The sequence below is a fragment of the Lissotriton helveticus genome (assembly GCF_964261635.1).
Source record: "Lissotriton helveticus chromosome 1_1 unlocalized genomic scaffold, aLisHel1.1 SUPER_1_unloc_54, whole genome shotgun sequence".
Classification (NCBI taxonomy): Eukaryota; Metazoa; Chordata; class Amphibia; order Caudata; family Salamandridae; genus Lissotriton; species Lissotriton helveticus.
The window spans coordinates 1,631,755-1,649,048 of record NW_027611697.1 but is presented as its reverse complement, the minus strand read 5'-3'; the positions used below and the strand labels follow the sequence as shown (position 1 = coordinate 1,649,048).

The window sequence follows — 17,294 nt, the reverse complement described above, 5'->3', positions numbered from 1 at the left end:
GTAGCCACCACAACCACCAGGACACAGCGCCAAACCAGGGAACCAACGCAACCAAACGAGGAAGCAGAGGACCCACCAAGACAGAGCACCCACAAAGCGGAGCACAAGCAGGAGGCGACAACCAGAGTAAAAAGAAAAAAGAAAAACACAAGGCCATACACAACGTGGCACGAAGCAGGCCAGAGGAAGACGACCACACAGCCGGACCGCGAGACCCGTAGAGACACAACCCCGCAAGAAGCGGAGAGCAAATGACAAGTCCCGTGGGAATTCAGCCCAAGACCCGCCCAGGCGGGGAATCGAACCCCGGACTAGACCCTTGCACCAGGGTCCGCCGCCCTAACCAACGAGCCACACCTCCCCACTAGCAAAAAACGCCTAAAATCGCAACCAGCAGGCGACAGCAGGCCGAAGTGCACGCCTAAAGGGGAGGGGCACGGGCCGGCACGCACCGGCCCAACCCAAGGGCGCAGGGACACAAAACAATCAGGACTGAGGAAAAAGAAAGCCCAGGACCCGCCGAGGCGGGGAAGAACCCAGGACCCCTGCCAGATCAATGTACAAGGTCTGAGGCCCATTGGAAACGGAACAAACCCGTACCACGTAGCCCAAGGACAGAAACAAACCGCCCACTGAACCACCCCTCAGACGCCCACGTGACCATGCGGTTCCCGAATGACCAAGAGAAGCCGGAGGAGCCTGGCCCGCCCCCCTAGAAGGATGCGAGGAGCCCAAAGGAAGGAGCCGGGAAAAAGAGGTAACAGGCCGCGCCCGCCGCCACCAAAACGCGCCGGTATGCAAGAGAAAGAAGGCGGGAGCAGACCCCGGGGCAACGCCAGCACCCGCCGGACGGTATCCGGCAGAGCGGCACACGCCGAGGACGGCCAAAGGTAAGCCCGCGGGAGCGGGACCCAGCCTGGGGAGGGTGCCAAACAGAGCCATAGGAGGAAGTGCATCGTTCCAATTACAGAAAACGTGCTGCCGAAGCGAGCACAACCGCGGCCCCCACGGGGCCGAAAACGGCAGAAAACTGCCGGAAAATGCCCGTCCACGCCCCCAGAGCCCCAGGGACAACCGGCATTTAACCTGAGAGGACGCGGCTCCCCGAAGGAAGCAGGAGCCATAGAGTCCCGAAGTGGACAGCAGCCCATGAAAGCGCGAGGCGAGGGGCAGAAAGGCGCCAAACTAGCAGAGCCCAAACCCCGCACGCCCCCCCTAATGACTCCTTGACCCGCTAAAGCAGAGACTAACCGGGCCCAAAAGAGACCGGGGGCAGGAAGGGGGGAGGTCCAAAAGTCCCAGAGTCCGCTAGAGCAGGACCACCAACCAAGGACCCACGCTCCTGCTACAGCAGGAACACACTTACCTGAAGATGCATCTGGAGAGAATGATGCGCAGAACTAAAAAAACAGGCTGATGGTTGGGCCGGCCCGCCTCTTATAGAGGTCAGGTGGTAATGGGTCGGCCATCTTGGGAGGGGATGGGAGGCATGGGAGGCTAACTTTTGCTTTGGAGGGTTCTGGTGTGGAGCTGAAGCTCACTATGTAAGTCATGTGGCGAGGAAGACTAACGAGGAGGTAATGACCTTATAGTCAGCCATAAAAGGCAGTACAGCCCCTTAAAGGACCGCTCCCTTTGTAAAGGCCCTTGCATTTGGAGCTGCAACAAGCTTCAAAGCTATATTAAAGGTTTCAAATAATTACTGAAGGCATAAACATGGTTCCTCAGTCAGAGAAATAATTATCATAATATTTGCAGGAGAATCACATAAAGGGAATCTCTAAAGTATATGAACAGCCAGAATCAGAAATAAATCTAGCTGTAAAGTCAATAGACAGACCACACACACAAATGTGTGCTAAGATATAAGAAAACCTTTTTTTTATAATATCAAATAGCAAACTGATATAGAATCTGCTCAGTTAGGAATCAAGGAAAAGTTCTTACGTTTTTAGACAGAGAGAACACATTATTGACATGGTTCACGATGAGGTAAAAATGACAGCAAACAATGAATGTTCATGAAAACATGGCACAACAAAATATAATTTAATAAACCACACCTACAAAATGAATAATTAATTGTGACTCTTCCCCAAAAAGCCACAAGTCATTTTGCAAGGTAATTCCCTAACATAATAACTGGATCTTAATCACAGTATACGTTTCTGGCCATTCATCATTGACCCAATTTGTACGGGAACATTTGCTGACAGCTTACTAGTTGTTTATTAGAAATGCCTACAACTTGGACTCCTTTCCCAAGAGGGGTGGGTTGGGAGCTCCCGTCAGTCTGACTGTGGAACAGGAGGCACATTTATTGATTAAAAGAGATGCTGAATTCCCATTTACTTCTTCTACAAAAGAGCCACTCTGGGTGACTGTTGGGATACTCACGAGTGGTCAGCACGAGTGTTCTGGACTCGTGCTGTAGAATGTGGATTGCTCGTGCTGTGGAATGGGGGAATGATCTGTCGGCAGTTGCTGCCGGGACTGCTGTGCATCGGATGTAATAGAGGAAGCTCCTACAACTCACCGAGCGTCGTCTTCCTTTCATTGGCGACAGGACGGTCCGGTGTCAGCTGTTTCCCAGAGGTGTTGCTGAACGTCGTGGTCAGATTAATCCACTTCGAAGCAACTGCTGCGTCGAGTGAAGCTTGGAAACCTCTCCAGGGCTGACGCTAGCCGCTGTGTGCCGACTGCCACTGGCATACTTATGCTGTGGGTTCTTCAGATGGATTTTTCTTGGTGAGGAGTTCTTTTTTTTTTTATTATTGTGTTTCCTGTTTAGCCTGATGCGCGAGCCCTTAACGTCTCTCGTTGCCTTCTACACTGCTGCGCGAGCGTTCCCTGAAGCTTGCGTTTGAACGTGCTGACGTGCTGACGTTTACACTTGTTGCCATGGTTTCTGATCGTCAATCTCCGGTGCGATGCATTCGCTCTGAAGGCTTGTTTTAAAGAGACGATCTTTACAGGTTGTACACGCATTTACATCGTGTTGTCATTTTGGTGTGCAAAACGTATTGGACATTTGCTCACCATGAACTGTATTGTTGAATAAATAAAGAGAGACAGTTTTTTTCTTTCATGAGGTTTATGAAAGGCATTTTTACATCGAATCAATAGCGTGTTCAAGGCAAACACGCAAACACTTTAACATTTTTGTGGAAGACATTGTCACTGTTGTAGTTAATTACTTTTCATTTTTGGGGCAGCAACTCACCCACGCACATTTTTACAATCACCTGGTCCTCCTCCCATGTTATGTAAACAGTGGAAGGCTACATTTGAAGCTTACATAGAAGCAATTGACGGCGATACTTTCACTTCCAAAAAGAAGAAAGCGTTACTAGTGTATAATTTGGGTGTTGAAGGTAGGTCCATTTTGGAGACCTTGCCTCTTGAGGAGGTAAGGATAAGTGCAAGCACAGGTGATGATGGTGATTCTCAAGTCATTGATGAGTACGCTTCACTCATAAAAACACTTAATAAAAGATTCAGTCCCAAACGCAATATTGTGCTGGAATGGCATACATTTTTACAACGTGCACAGATGCCTGGTGAATCTATTGAGGATTTTGTTGCGGCTTTGAGAATTTTAGCTGTAAACTACAACTACAGAGAATTTAGGGATGAAATTATTCGAGATCAGCTCATTGAACGTACTTGTGACAAGAAAGTTCGAGATAGACTTTTGTCTGCTGATGATCCGGATTTTGAAACTGCTCTGACTTTAGCTAAGTCTGTTGAACATTCTCAGTTTTGTATGAAAGAGCTGAGTGCACCTGCATCATCTTCTTCACCAAATGAAGTTAATCTGGTCAGTACCAAGTCTTCTGCAAAATCATCCAAAGCTGTCAACACGGACATTCCTCGAACTTCTTCTACGTCAGTCACCAGAACAAGAAACGATGGTCAAGACTGTCATGTTATCGTTGTGGTAGTAGATCTCACCTGGGAAATTTTAAGTTCTGCTTCGCCATAAACCAATCTTGTTTCAAGTGCGGAAAGAAAGGGCATCTGGCACGTAAATGCAAAGCAAATTTGGCACAGAAGGGACCGTCACACACGTAAAAAACATAGAGGATCACAATGTGGAGTATAATGATGATGACACTTGTTATGAATTATTGATGTTATCTACCTCGTCTATGGAGTTTGAGGGTGTTGTGGAGATAGCGTCTGTTGATGAGCCTCAGAGAAGGAAATCTCCTGTGTGTCTTATCAGTCTGAATGATATTAACACCAAATTTCTTGCAGATTCTGGTTCTCCTTTTACCTTGGTTAATGTCAAGGATTTTGACACTTTAGGTGGAATTGCTTTGACGCAATCATCCATTAAAATGTTTGCTTGTGGGGGTAAAAGAGTAGAGGTCTTATGCAAATTCAAAGGTAAATTGGAGTACAAGGGCAATGGTACGTCATGTACAGTATATGTTGTTAAAGAGGGTGCCAACTTATTAGGATCCAAAACAACCAGGGTTGGCTCTAATCAGTAAGGCTGAGCCCACATAATCAAAAAACAAAACAAGAAAGGCCAATACTGATACTCTATTTAATGCCTTATTCTAACAACCAAAAGAAGTCGCCTGATCAAAAAATGGGAAAAGCTTTTTAATCGCTATTTTATTTTACAAAATGAATTTTGACCATACATATATTTAAACTTTCAACATATATTTGTCAAAAAGCAGAACATTTTATATACAAAGAGAAGAATTAAATAGAGGACACAGAACAGGGCAAAAGAGTCAACCATACAGTTCCAAACTCAATCGTATCACAGTCATACTACATACATTCATGCATTCATTCAACAATACTTAACCTAAATAGAGTAAGAAATAAACAAATGGGTTAAGTATTCGGTCTGCTGCATACATAAAAGAAATTTCGCAATAATTTGTAGAATACACTCATTAATTTTGATGTAAGTCTAATGAATTACACAAATTGGACAAACGTGTAAATAATAACAATTAGTGCGGCAACAGATCAGCACTAGAGCAATACACAAAGAGCAGACGCTGGACAGAAGGAGGCCTACGCGTTTCGAATCCCTACGAGTTGGGAGGGATTCTCATCAGGGCCAGATCGCTCTAGAAAAAACAAGAAGGGAAAACCTCTGTATTCAGTTTGTCTTTGGGAAAACAAGAAACACTACCAAGCACTACAACACCCAGAGTCCTGTGCTTACCAAAACAGTAGTTATCCAGTAAGAGAGGTTGAAGAACAGTTGTCACCTGTTGACACAAATCAAAAAAGAAAAGAAAAGAAGAAAAAATAAAAAAAACTGTGAAAGCTTCTGTTTGTTTGGGATGCCATATCAAAGAATGGGTGATATAAAGTGAAGGGCTATTACCTTTAAGTTGCGCGATGGAGTGTCCTGTTGAGCGGGTTTTTTTTGCAGGAAAAGGCGGTTCGCCTACAAAAGAATGCTCTTAATTAGTGAAGGACCTATGTTTGAAGCAAACAACTGTTTCAAAGGAGGGGAAGGCTTCTTACCGGAAAATCGGCCGACCGCGTTGAAAACTTTCGGTTCAGCTTCGTTTAAGCATTTTTGGGGCAGTTTTCTAATCGCCTGGCTGGAAGAAGAGGAGGGCAGCGGATTAATGCTTGCATTACCGTGAAAGCTAAAAGGTCAGGCACCAGAAACTGAATTCGCTGGGGCTTACCGGCAAGGGAAGTCCTTATCTTCTCTATCGGGTCCTGCAGGCGTTCCGCTCGGCACTGCTTCCTCGCGCATGCGTGGAGCATGTCCATTGGGACACCATTTCAATATTTAAGCAGAACACTGCTATTCTGCACGTGCGCACTGATTGCTAGTAGTTACGAGGTAGCATAGTTTATTCGAAAAAAATGTTGCGCGCATGCATCCTGGGGGCCACCTATTGTATATATTACGTGGTCTATTCTAGGGGAGAACAATTGGGGAAAGTGATTTTGGAATGTGGATGGAAAAAATTTGCAAATCGGCAAACTGGGAAAATGTTGAATTGCACAGGTAAGCTCACAAGAAGAACTATCACTGGGGTTCTACAGCTTATACATTTCAGACAATTCATTAAGTCCTCTAACTGCTGTATCGAACTTAACGATTAGGTATGCTTCCCGTTTGGAAAGTTTTTGATCTAGATCCCCACCACGTGGGTCCTTTTCCACATGGGAGATGACGATCCATTTAAGATCATTTAGGCGATGTTTGCACCGTATCCACTGGTTGACCAAGGGGGCAGTTTCAACTTCGTTTTTTATTCTGGATTTGTGTTGGGCGATTCTCTGGCGGATTTCTTGGTTGGTCTTTCCTATATATAGGAGTCCACAGGGGTATACAATACCATATACCACGAACTTTGATTTACAATTACTAAAAGTTTCATGTTTCCATGAGATGCCATTATGTTGGAATAATGATCCTTCTATGGTTAGATCGCAACAAAGGCACGTGCCACATTTATGATGGCCAACTATGGGTGCCAATCCCATCATTTGTCTTAAAGATGGTTGCTCATCTTTTTTCATCACGGCTCTTACTACATGATTGGCTACACTGTTTTCCTTTTTAATTGCGAACAAGGGAAGCTCCTGTAAACTCTCGTCCAAGTTTTTTATTAAATGCCAATTTTGTCCGATGATTTTTTTAAGGTTATTGGCATTAGGACAATAGGTGGTTACACAGACCTGCCGATTGAGTTTGGTCCTAGTTTTTCGCTCCAGGAGACTTTCTCTTGGTATCCATCTTACCCGCTTCATTGCGTTGCGGATCAGTTTTTTTGGGTAACCGCGATCACACAATTTAGACGCCAGGTTTTCTGCGTGAAATTTGTAGTCCTCATTGGAAGAGCAGTTTCTACGAATACGTAGAAATTGGCCAAATGGCAAGTTTTCCTTCAGGCTCCTCGGGTGATTACTAGTTGTTTACTAGAAAGTAGTGCCTTATTGCGATCTGTGGGCTTGGTAAATAATGATGTTGCCAATTTACCCTCTGGTGGAAATATTTCCACGTCCAGAAATGAGATTTTGGTTGCTGAATGTGATATACTGAATTGTATGTCTAGTGTTCTTGTGTTAAGCCAGTTGAAGAAAGATGTTAAATTTTCTTCACCGCCAGTCCAAATCATGAAGATGTCGTCTATGAAGCGCCACCAAGTGGCTACCCAAGGTCCATAAACACCAAACTAAGCCACCTGGCAGGCCAATTGTGGCAGGATGTGATTCATTACTAGAGCCAATAGCCAAGTATGTTGACTGTTTCTTAAAACAATTCATGGATTTTGTTTCTTCATATTTACAAGACACGACCGATTTTATTAATAAGTTGGAAGACGTTCAATTCAACAGTGACAATGACTTGTTAGTAACCCTAGATGTCATCCAACTTTATACGCAAATTCCTCAAGACGAAGCTTTGGCAGTACTGGAACACTTCTTGGATCTAAGACCTAGACCAGTCCAGGTACCAACAAAATTCCTAGTAGATCTAGCAACCTTTGCTTTAAAAAAGAACTACTTTAGCTTCAGAAACGAATTCTACCTCCAAGTAAAAGGGGTCGCGATGGGGTGCCCTTTTGCCCCGGAGCTGGCGGTACTCTTCATGTCACTCTATGAAGACACTTATGTCCACAACAACAACCCCTTTAGTGATCACGTAGCCACTTGGTGGCGCTTCATAGACGACATCTTCATGATTTGGACTGGCGGTGAAGAAAATTTAACATCTTTCTTCAACTGGCTTAACACAAGAACAATAGACATACAATTCAGTATATCACATTCAGCAAACAAAATCTCGTTTCTGGACGTGGAAGTATTTCCATCAGAGGGTAAATTGGCAACATCATTATTTACCAAGCCCACAGATCGCAATAAGGCACTACTTTTCTCAAGTAATCACCCGAGGAGCCTGAAGGAAAACTTGCCATTTTGCCAATTTCTACGTATTCGTAGAAACTGCTCTTCCAATGAGGACTACAAATTTCACGCAGAAAACCTGGCGTCTAAATTGTGTGATCGCGGTTACTCAAAAAAACTGGTCCGCAACGCAATGAAGCGGGTAAGATGGATACCAAGAGACAGTCTCCTGGAGCGAAAAACTAAGACCAAACTCAATCGGCAGGTCTGTGTAACCACCTATTGTCCTAATGCCAATAACCTTAAAAAAATCATCGGACAAAATTGGCATCTAATAAAAAACTTGGACGAGAGTTTACAGGAGCTTCCCTTGTTCGCATTTAAAAAGGAGAACAGTGTAGCCAATCATGTAGTAAGAGCCGTGATGAAAAAAGATGAGCAACCATCTTTAAGACAAATGATGGGATTGGCACCCATAGTTGGCCATCATAAATGTGGCACGTGCCTATGTTGCGATCTAACCATAGAAGGATCATTATTCCAACATCGTGGCATCTCATGGAAACATGAAACTTTTAGTAATTGTAAATCAAAGTTCGTGGTATATGGTATTGTATGCCCCTGTGGACTCCTATACATAGGAAAGACCAACCAAGAAATCCGCCAGAGAATCGCCCAACACAAATCCAGAATAAAAAACGAAGTTGAAACTGCCCCCTTGGTCAACCAGTGGATACGGTGTAAACATCGCCTAAATGATCTTAAATGGACCGTCATCTCCCGTGTGGAAAAGGACCCACGTGGTGGGGATTTACATCAAAAACTTTCCAAACGGGAAGCATACCTAATCGTTAAGTTCTATACAGCAGTTAGAGGACTTAATGAATTGTCTGAAATTTATAAGCTGTAGAACCCCAGTGATAGTTCTTCTTGTGAGCTTACCTGTGCAATTCAACATTTTCCCAGTTTGCCGATTTGCACATTTTTTCCATCCTCATTCCAAAATCACTTTCCCCCATTGTTCTCCCCTAGAATAGACCACGTAATATATACAATAGGTGGCCCCCAGGATGCATGCGTGCAAAAATATTTTCGAATAAACTATGCTACCTCGTAACTACTAGCAATCAGTGCGCACGCGCAGAATAGCAGTGTTCTGCTTAAATATTGAAATGGTGTCCCAATGGACATGCTACACGCATGCGCGAGGAAGCAGTGCCGAGCGGAACGCCTGCAGGACCCGATAGAGAAGATTAGGACTTCCCTTGCCGGTAAGCCGCAGCGAATTCAGTTTCTGGTGCCTGACCTTTTAGCTTTCACGGTAATGCAAGCATTAATCCGCTGCCCCCCTCTTCTTCCAGCCAGGTGATTAGAAAACTGCCCCAAAAATGCTTAAACGAAGCTGAACCGAAAGTTTTCAACGTGGTCGGCCGATTTTCCGGTAAGAAGCCTTTCCCTCCTTTGAAACAGTTGTTTGCTTCAAACATAGGTCCTTCACTAATTAAGAGCATTCTTTTGTAGGCGAACCGCCTTTTCCTGCAAAAAAAACCCGCTCAACAGGACACTCCATCACGCAACTTAAAGGTAATAGCCCTTCACTTTATATCACCCATTCTTCGATATGGCATACCAAACAAGCAGAAGCTTACACAGTTTTTTTCAATTTTTTCTTCTTTTCTTTTCTTTTTTGATTTGTGTCAACAGGTGACAACTGTTCTTCAACCTCTCTTACTGGATAACTACTGTTTTGGTAAGCACAGGACTCTGGGTGTTGTAGTGCTTGGTAGTGTTTCTTGTTTTCCCAAAGACAAACTGAATACAGAGGTTTTCCCTTCTTGTTTTTTCTAGAGCGATCTGGCCCTGATGAGAATCCCTCCCAACTCGTAGGGATTCGAAACGCATAGGCCTCCTTACGTCCAGCGTCTGCTCTTTGTGTATTGCTCTAGTGCTGATCTGTTGCCGCACTAGTTGTTATTATTTACACGTTTGTCCAATTTGTGTAATTCATTAGACTTACATCAAAATTAATGAGTGTATTCTACAAATTATTGCGAAATTTCTTTTATGTATGCAGCAGACCGAATACTTAACCCATTTGTTTATTTCTTACTCTATTTAGGTTAAGTATTGTTGAATGAATGCATGAATGTATGTAGTATGACTGTGATACGATTGAGTTTGGAACTGTATGGTTGACTCTTTTGCCCTGTTCTGTGTCCTCTATTTAATTCTTCTCTTTGTATATAAAATGTTCTGCTTTTTGACAAATATATGTTGAAAGTTTAAATATATGCACGTTTAAAATTCATTTTGTAAAATAAAATAGCGATTAAAAAGCTTTTCCCATTTTTTGATCAGGCGACTTCTTTTGGTTGTTAGAATAAGGCATTAAATAGAGCATCAGTATTGGCCTTTCTTGTTTTGTTTTTTGTACTTATTAGGATGGCATGAACAAGGTGAGCTCGGAATCATCCTTGATCCTAATCATGCAGATATGGTTTTATCTAGACGGGAAGCTAAACAGTATTATGCTAATCTTCCTGACGTTGGGTAGGTACATTCTGTCAGTGCCAGTTCACCAGTTGGGAATGATTGGATCCACAGTTATCCTGATGTCTTCAGTGATAAACTTGGCAAACTTAAGTGATTTCAACATCGCATTGTTTTGAAGGAGGGTGCTAGGGCAATTGCCCACAAAGTGCGCAAGGTACCACTAAGTATGCGTGGCGAGTTGAAACTGGAACTTGAGAGATTGTGTGCTTTGGGAGTGATTGAACCAATTGAAGGTTCTGAGATGCTTTCTCCCATAGTCTTGGCGCGCAAGGCTGATAAATCGCTTAGGATGTGTGTGGATTTGCGCGATTCGAATTCTTGCATATGGATAAATCGACAACCTTTGCCCTTACATCAATGAAATATTGTCTACCTTGGAAGGTGCCAGATATTTTTTGTCTCTTGACATATCTTCGGCATATCATCAAATTGAGTTGTGCAAAGATTCAAGGCACCTCACGTCATTTGTGACTCCTGAAGGTGCGTTCCGTTATTTACGAATGTCGTTCGGCTTGGCGTCGGCTTCTGCAGTGTTTCAACGTCTCATGGGTAATTTATTTAGGGACACTGTAGGAGTCGTGTTCTTTCAGGACGACATTCTTATATACGGCAAGACTGTACAAGAACATAATGTCAGAGTCAAGACTGTTTTAGATATTGTGAAGTCTAGTGGTTTAACTCTAAGAAGGGATAAATGCTAATTTCTTAGGGATGGTGTAGATTATCTGGGACATCACATTTCAGCTAAGGGGGTGGAACCTAAAATGAAACTTCTTGATGCCATCCAAATGCACCTGAACCCCAAAACAAGGACCAGCTACGCTCTTTCTTGGGGCTGGTCAAATATTATGCAAAGGTTGTTTCAAATTTCTCTGATAGAACTGTATGCTTGCGTAATCTTCTTTAAAAAAATGTGAAGTATATTTGGTCTGAACAGTGTGCCAAAGATTTTAATTCTTTGAAAGAAGCGATTGTGCTGGCACGCCCACTGAAATTGTTCAACATTAGGGACCAATGTATGGTTATCACTGACGCCAGTAATGTGGGTCTCGGTGCTGTTTTGATGCAGAAGAGGTCTGACAATAGGGAAGAGATTATTGCTTTCGCTTCCAGAATACTCTGAGGTGCTGAGGGGACTTATTCCACAATCGAAAAGGAAGCTTTGGCTTTATGGTGGGATGTGCAATACTTTAGGAATTTCTTGTGGGGTAATCACTTCGTTCTCAAAACTGATCACACACAATTGGTGGATCTCTTTACAACTAAGGGTGGGGGTAGAGCCACACCTCGCATTGCCAAATGGCAGTACAGACTTGGTGAGTTTAATTACCGGTTAGAGTACGTACCCGGTGTGGAGAATTGTGTAGCCGATTGTTTATCTAGGTTACCTCTTCCCATGATATTTTGGAACCGGAGTGTGAGCAGTTGGAGATGTGTGTGCTGTTAGTACTGTACTTAATACTCGTGCTGCTTTATCGGAAGCGGATTGGAAACTTGCGGTTTCTGAGGATGTTGATTTGTGTAGAGTAATTGTTTTTTTAACTCAGGGTTGGCCGGATGATAAGGTTCTTCCTTCTGAGTTAGTTCCTTTCAAAAGAATTGGTGATGAATTATCCTTAGTAGATGGAAGTTTGCGCAGGGGTGGTTTATTGGTTGTTCCAAAATCAATGTGTAAAGCAGTTTTGGATCTAGCTCATGTTGGTCATTTGGGCATTCGTGCTATGAAACAGAGAGTACATGAAGATTTTTGGTGGCCGGGTGTTGATAGGGCCATTGAACATTGTGTTCGAGATTGTGGACCTTGTGTTTTGAGTGACAAAACCCAGGTTACTTGTCCTTCTGCCATCAAACCCATTTCAGTGAAAGAATCACCTTGGAATAAATTAGCGTTTGATGTGGCTGGTCCATTCAATGATTTAGGTGGTACTTCTAAATATGCGTTAGTTTTAATTGATTACATGTCGAAATGGCCAGAAGTTAGATTTGTGGAAGGAATCAATTCTGCCACGGTAATTCATTTTTTCAAGGATATTTTTCTTCGTGAAGGATTTCCTGAGGAATTAGTATCTGACAATGGTACTCAGTTGGTTTCTGCAGAAATGCAAGATTTTTTTTAAGTGCATGGAATTAAACATATTCTCACTTCTCTTTATCATCCTTCTAGCAATGGTTTTGTTGAACGCCTGAACCGTGTGATTAAAGACCAATTGCAACTAGCTTCCATTAATGGTCTTCACTGGAAACAAGTAATTTCTGACATGCTGTGGGCTATGAGGGTTACTCCTCATGCTAGTACAGGTATGTCACCTTTTACTTTGCTCAGAGGAAGAGTAGCTGGTTCTACCCTCAATAAGGATTGGATGTTAAGGAAGGAGGTTGATGTAGATAAAATTCAGAAAGTGGCTGATGTCAGGGCTGCAGCTCAAGCTAAATACGCACATAATAGCATCAGAGTGTCTCCTATGTGTCAGGGTGACTGGGTAAGAATCAAGAAACCTATCCTTGTGCGCAAGGGTCATTCTCGATTTTCTGCCCCTGTCCGTGTCAAGGAGGTAAAAGATCATGTTGTTGTGTTGGAGAATGGGAAAATTTGGAACAAATCTCTCTTTTCCATTGTTGCCAAGTCAAAGGTTGAATTTGTAAAAGATAAATTTGGTGTAATCTCCCGTGATTCGATTCTTCCTACCAAGACTATCAGTTCTAGTGTTTCTGCATCAAATGACAATGTTGTTCTTTGTCGAGGTTCTTTAAGAACTAGAACCACTCCTATCAAATATCGTGATTTTGTTACATATTGAATGATCATTTTGTTTTTCCTTTATTTAGGTTGTTTTTAATATTGCTTTGCATTTTGTTCTGCTAAGTATTGGGTGGGGGTTGTTTATCTCTTTTGTTTAAATGAAGGGAGGGGGATGTGTTGGGATAAGCGAGTGGTCAGCACGAGTGTTCTGGACTCGTGCTGTAGAATGTGGATTGCTCGTGCTGTGGAATGGGGGAATGATCTTTCGGCAGTTGCTGCCAGGACTGCTGTGCATCGTATTCCTTTCAGTGACCTCTAGGACTGCACCAAGCACGCAATCCTTCTCCCATCTCAGGCACCGTCATTGTGTCTGATTCAGTCCAGTAGAAACTCCTAGTGTAGGAGGAAGTTGTGGAAAATCCTTATTAATCACTGAAGGATTTTGTTGAAATACTGAATTTGTTGAGAATTTGGCATTCTATTCTGCACTGGGCTGTGGGATCATCTGGACTGAAGGCATGTTCCAATATATCTGCCTTTGATTCTGCAGGCTCAGCACAGAGGCAAGTTGGGCTGGGACCATTGACTGTGACATCCCATCTGGCCATCTGATCCATGTTCCAGTTTCCCAGGTTCCTGCAAACATCGCAAGGAGCGTGTCTTATTCTGCACACTATTAGTGTTTGAGGTATTTAAATTGCCACTGTCAGTGAAACCGATACCCTGAGCAGGGCCGGACTGGCCGTAACGGGCTTCGGGTGTTTCCCCGGTGGGCTGGAAGAGTGGGGGCTGATTCTTCAGCGCTGGGAAACGTATTTGTTACTGGGGGCTGGTTTTGCTCTGGTGCTGCTATATCACCCCCAGCAACAAAAGAGGCAGGGGGCTGGTCTGTCAAAATTGTCAGGCCTGGTTTGGGTTCCCTGTCTGGCCCTGACCCAGAGGAACAACATTTCCTCCTTGCACATACTGAACATCATTACTCTGCACACCAACGCCGTGCATATCCAAATTCACACCAGCAACAAACCCAGAATCAAAATGAGAATACAATCCGCGAGAACCACTTTTGTCACCCTTCTGGATAATTTTTGACTGAGCCATCATTATTTTTATTTTGATCTTCTTCTGCTTAGTAATAAAATTGTCACTGCAGTACTTTGGTTACAACAAAATCTCATCCAGAATGTTAGTCTGCAGCCCCTCACATTTTGCTGGATATGTGAACTAACCTCTGGATGCAACGCTAAATGATGCGTCCTCTTTCACCCGGTCTTTGCCTTTGCAATATTGTCAGTAACTGCATTAATCTCTTGTACTATATAATAAAATATTTTGAGGCGCTTCACTCTGTGGCTCTTCAATTGGCCAGTTTACAAGCAACTTACACTCATTCCATAAATCTCTTGGGACAACAATTAACAAACTTAAACTCAGCTCTCGACCACCCCGCATGGATGAACAGGCCTAATCTCCACTGCATCCATCCTGGAGTGGCCCCACCTCCTTTGAACCACCCAAACACAGGACAGGCCTCACCTCCTCTACAGCCTCCTGAACAGGCCTCTCCCACTCTGCACCCCTGGACAGGCCTCATCTCCTCTACACCCCCCTAAACAGGCCTCACTCACCTCCTCTGAGCCCCCTGGACAGGCCTTGCTTCCTCTGCATCCCGCGACAGGTCTCGCCTCCTCTGCAGCTACCTCCAAACAGGCTTCACCCCCTCTACATCCCATGGACAGTCCTCCCCTCCTCTGCACCTGCTGGACAGGCCTCACCTTCTTTGTGCCTCCCCTGGACAGGCTTCACCTCTTCTAACCTCCCCCCGACAGGACAGGTCTCATCTCCTCTGCCCCTCCCCCCTCTCCACAGGTCTCACCTCCTTTGCCCCTCACCCCTTCTCCACAGGTCTCAACTTCTCTGTACCACCCAAACAGGTCTCACCTAGGCTGCACCCCTGGACAGGCCTCACCTCCTCTGCACCCCTGGACAGGCCTCACCTCCTCTGCACCCCTGGACAGACCTCCCCTCCACTACAACCCCCTGGATAGGCTTCCCCTCCACTGCACCCCCCTGGACAGGTCTCACCTACAATGCAGCTCCCAGGACAGGCCCCACCTCCTCCGCACCCCAGGACATTCCTAACCTCCTCTGCACCCCACTAGACAGGCCTCACTTCCTCTGCACCCCCCTGTACAGGCCTCACCTATTATGCACCCCCCAGCTCTGTACAGGCCTCACCTCCTCTGCACGGCACCACACCAGAGAACAGGCCTCTTCTGCAACCCCCCACCAGAAAAGCATCACCTCCTGTTCACACATGGACAGGCCTCACCTCCTCTGTACCCCTGGACAGGCCTCTCCTCCTCTGCCCCCCTGGACAGGCCTCACCTCCTCTGTCCCCTGGACAGGCCTCTCTTCCTCTGCCCCCCTGGACAGGCCTCACCTCCTCTGTCCCCTGGATAGGCCTCTCTTCCTCTGCTCCCTGGACAGGCCTCTCTTGCTCTGCTCCCTGTACAGGCCTCTCCTCCTCTGCACTCCTGGACGGGCCTCACCTCCTCTGCTCCCTGGACAGACCTCCCGGTGAAGGATTCATATTAAGGACAGAGGAGCCCAGAGTTCATTCCCCCATACAGCACCTCTGACTCCGCCCGGAGCCTCATGGAGCTATGCACAGGCCCCGAAGAGAGACACTGCTCCACTGGACAGGCCTCACCTCCTCTGCACCCTTGGACAGGCCTGTCCTCCTCTGCTCCTCACTCAGGCTCATCGGCAGGAGGAGCTGAGCTCTCCTGACGTCACCATGAATGCCGGGGGAGTGTGCGGGGGGGATCTTCATAAATTGCAGGTAAGTGAGTTAGCAGCTCTCCTACCTGAGCAGAAACCTGTCAAGGCTCTCTCCTCCTCCTGGGGGCAGATCAGGAGTCTGAGGGGGGGGCGGGTCTGAGGGGGGGCAAGGGCAGATCTGGGGTCTGAGGGGGGGCAAGGGAAGATCTGGGGTCTGTGAGGGTCTGTAGATGGAGGTAACTGCCCACCAGACAGGGCTCCTTCCTCCTCTGCAGCAGGCTGGACAAACCAGGAGAGGCAGGAAGTGATGTCACCACCGCTGCTTGTGCTGTCCCTGCCGCCGCTGACCCGGAAGAGGAAACCCATCTTCCTTTCATACAAAGTGCAGCTCAGTGGGTTTCATCAGCAGGCGAGGAGCACCCTCTAGTGGCCGCTGACGGAACTGCTGCCTCCAGACTCCAGCAGTGAATACATTTCACACAACCAAGCACTTATACCTGTAAAGACCTGGGATTTCAGATGTCACAGACATGAATGTTTTTAAGGGCCAGACAGTTCAAGTATAGGGCCTCACACTTGGCTGCCGCTGTGAAAAAGTATTTATAGCTTCACTTCAGATGAGCATCTTCCAAACACTGATGTAAAGGACTTAAGAGTATTTACAGAAAGGTGCCAACTGGAAGTGCCAGTCTGTATTTCAATGAATATATCTGAATTTCAATGAGTATATCTGTATTTCAATGAATATATCGGTATTTTAATGAATATATGAGTATTTCTGTCAGTTTTGCAATTAAACTGGACAGCTTATTTATTCTTTTAAATAATTTATTTGCAGTTTTTCAAATCCACAACGTGCTAGATAGCAAAGTAAACAGAGGTAAATACCATGGAGTTTTAAACACCAGATCAAGTACAATGTGGCATAGGTCATGTGTCAAAGCGACAATTGAAGGAACAGCTTATTTCTAATTTTCCTGTGACTGTGGCTTATTCCTTATATTTGATACGGTTTTATATCCTCGAACAAGACTGAATTGTAGGTTCTAATATTAACCCCTTAAGTGCTGAACAAACGAACTGCACCTGCGCAATGGAACGTCCAGCACTGGAGCTGGACGTTCCATAGCAGCTATGAGGTTAAGATAGCGGCCTCTTTCAGGCTTTGGTGTTTTGTTTACAGTAACCACCATCCTCTCTCAACAAAGATTCACTGACAAAAAAAAAGCAATTTATCTTTGAAACAACTAATTCCTAAGATAGAGATATCAAGTATGAACCAGAAATTTCTTACACAGTTTGCATTGCATCATAAAAATGAGTGGGTGTTACTGGTCTGAGGAACAGGGGAGGGGCATTTCACTAC

At 44.9% G+C, this 17,294-nt stretch overlaps 1 long non-coding RNA gene across 1 annotated transcript in view; it reads right to left on the bottom strand.

Annotated features, from left to right (window-relative positions):
* LOC144806220 (uncharacterized) overlaps nucleotides 1–16,144 on the bottom strand; it is a 28,204-nt gene extending 12,060 nt beyond the window's left edge. Inside the window, exon 1 of the long non-coding RNA XR_013605729.1 lies at nucleotides 16,015–16,144. This is a non-coding gene — a long non-coding RNA (uncharacterized LOC144806220). The remainder of the gene's footprint in view (nucleotides 1–16,014) is intronic.
* Nucleotides 16,145–17,294: the final 1,150 nt, after the last annotated feature.